The sequence below is a fragment of the Elephantulus edwardii genome, unplaced genomic scaffold, assembly GCF_000299155.1.
Source record: "Elephantulus edwardii isolate Elephantulus edwardi_28Jun2011 unplaced genomic scaffold, EleEdw1.0 scaffold00046, whole genome shotgun sequence".
Taxonomy (NCBI): Eukaryota; Metazoa; Chordata; class Mammalia; order Macroscelidea; family Macroscelididae; genus Elephantulus; species Elephantulus edwardii.
The window spans coordinates 3,244,345-3,247,271 of record NW_006399796.1 but is presented as its reverse complement, the minus strand read 5'-3'; the positions used below and the strand labels follow the sequence as shown (position 1 = coordinate 3,247,271).

Genomic DNA, 2,927 nt, shown 5'->3' with positions numbered 1-2,927 from the left:
TTTAAGAATTAAAAATTTCAAGAAAAAATGTGAACAGAGCAAGGCAACTGATATGTCTTAACCAGTATCAAATAATTAGAAGAAATCTTATCTCCTGAAATAAGAAGGGGGATAGAGAAAGAGACCTAGAATTATATAGGGATAAAAATAAGAGTATGAACATGTGAAGTATGATTAAATACTGAAAACAAGTGGAAAGGGATTCCTCTTAAAATGAAGATATTTTGTTTTTATGTGTTGCTGATTTGAATTAACTCAGCCGACCCTCTATTAAGTTTTCTGGTGCTGCAAATCACACAGAAGGAGATAACTCATCTTTCTCCGCCAATTGTTAGTTATTGTGTTAATTCGTCTTCCTGAGGATCTTTTTCTTTCTCTAATGTTCCCCTTTTCCCAACATGAAATCTTTTTCTGAAAACTAGTGCCTCCTAAGAATACGCTCAAAATATGTAAAACAAAGTTTCACCATCCTTGCTTCTAAGGAGCATCCTGGTTGTAGTTTCTCCAAGAGAGATCTGTCTATTGTTTTGACAACCATGGATGTTCAGTACTCTTCTCCAACACCACAGTTTAAAGGCATCATTTCTTCTGTGATCCATGTTTATTGTCCAATTTTCAGATGTATAAGAGGCAATCCAAAATAAAATCCTTGAGTAATAATAATTGCCTTGACTATTGGAACTTGAAGCAAAATCATGATAGATAGACAAGAAATTATTTTGTCTTTGGACAAACATTAGAGAAATATAAGAAAGGAGAAGAAAATACACAAAGAAATAAAAGTTAGTAATATTTATGAAATATGTGTAAATTTCATTAGCCTTAGTTACCTGGTATTGCTATAAAAGAAGCATCATAAATTAGTGTGCTTAATGAACATAAGCTTATTTTCCTAGAGCTTACTAGGTTAGAAAACCAAATTCAGGATCTCAACTCTAGGGGACAATTATTTTTTCCTTTCTTTGTTGCTTCTGAGGCAATTTTCTTATATCTCTTTTTTTAAATTCTTCTACTTAGCACTTTATTAGTGAGATGTGTACTCACCTGGGAGGGGAAGCTGGGACCTGCAGGACCACCATGAATCTGAGGGGACTTTGTTAGGCATCAGACATTTCTCCATTCAAGTTTAGAGCAAACACCCGTATTAATGAAACCCCACAGAAGGGAGGATAGTGCCTGCCAGGCAGCCTGGGATGGGAGAGTACCTTAGGCACTGCTGAGCCCCTTGGGCCATGATGTCAGGCACACCATAGGGCCCCATCAGGAACTTCTCACAGTTCCAGGCAGTATTGTTGCAGCACACTGGAGAACACGTGATCAGCTTGAGGTAGGGCAAGAGTGCAGTGGCATCATTGCTGGGCGTGGGGAGGCCCTCCTGCAGAAAAGCGAAGAGGGGTTGCGCCCGAGCACCATTAAAGTCGCACTTCTCAAAAAGTGTCAAGTTGGACTCGAACCTGCGTCCTGTTTGGACATGCTTCAGGGAATTCAGGATCTTCTCTCCATTTTTGGCGTTTTCCTGATGCCCAAATTGGCTGCATGGGAAGTTGAGCACAACCAGCCCTTGGGGCCGAGATGCCACTGCAGATCGTTCATCTGGGTGTAGTCCTGGGAGGTGGTGCCTCAGAGCGAGGCCACATTCTCAAAGGGCAGCACTTTGCCCTGCAGCAAGGCCAGGCTCTGGGGCTCCCCGCTGGTCAGCGGTTAGACAGAGAAGGCATGCACAGTGCTCGCTGCTGCAGCCCCTAGCAGAGCAGCACACATGGCGAAGGACCGAGAGCAAAGCTTAGAACTCTGGCCTCAGAACCCTCTTATCTCTTTTCGGTATCTGTGAGTCCCTATTCATTGGAGATTATATTTTTTTATATCTTGGTATAGATTTTCTTCTATGTCTAACAGTTACTCAGAGCAAGGATTCTGGGACAAAGGATATGCTCTACTTTCAAATCTTATTTCCTGTTGTAAGAAGAGCAAGTACGATATGAAGACTTCAGAATGTGACTTCTACTAATTCCACAAAGGAGAATTGATCCCAACAAAAATATTCACAGTGCAGGGCTAATTCCTATAATGTCAGACATGGTTTTCCATACTTCTGCACCCACTTACTGCTCTTCTAAGTAATACATTAGTTACTATGACCACATAGGTTTCACACTCAAGGCTATAAGGTTTATTTTGTTTGGAAGCATGATACAGTTCCTCACTACAGTTTCTTAAACATGTTCACGCATCCTTTGACCTTCAACATTAGGGCTTAGGTAAGTGTCACAAAGTTCCTTTGGTGTCTTCCCCTCAGTTCTACAGCAAGCTTGGAGGAAGTAATGCGGTTCTGACTTTGTGGAGCAACAATCTTAAGTCAATTTTGTCTTATGTTATGGTCTAGTTCTCTTTCTTTGTTGATGCCATTATTCCTCTTGTGTGGTTCTTAGTTCAGCTGGTGCAGAAATCTCTGGCCCTGAAAGATATTCACTGTTTCCTATTCCTTATTGGTGGTAAAATGCAATATTTCTGCTGGTGAATCTACTCAATTTAATGGTGAGACTATACAATGTTCTTGTTAGATAAACTAACATACTTCCTGTTCACATGTCCTCATTCATCAATGAAGCAAAGGCAAAGACAATCAATAACTAAGACAGCTATTTATTTTTTTTAGGACAGCAATTTTTAAAAATAAACCCTTGACACCACACCTGTTGATATTTAAATGCTATTTTGCTTTGTTCTTTCTCATTTTATCTTTTGTAAGATAACTTATGACACAAGCTAGGATACAACTTGAGTTACAGTGTCATGGGAAAGAGTGACAACTCAAGATATACCTTATACTAATCCTGACTTTTTGTAGGTTAAGATCTATAAAATGTAAAAAAATGGAAGATAACTACATCAGATCACAAAATGGAAAAATATTGAACAGTATGGGG

The 2,927-nt window shown here is 39.5% G+C and overlaps 1 pseudogene; it reads right to left on the bottom strand.

The window, feature by feature from the left end:
- Positions 1-1,144: 1,144 nt before the first annotated feature.
- On the bottom strand, positions 1,145-1,761 carry LOC102866050 (annotated as a pseudogene).
- Positions 1,762-2,927: the final 1,166 nt, after the last annotated feature.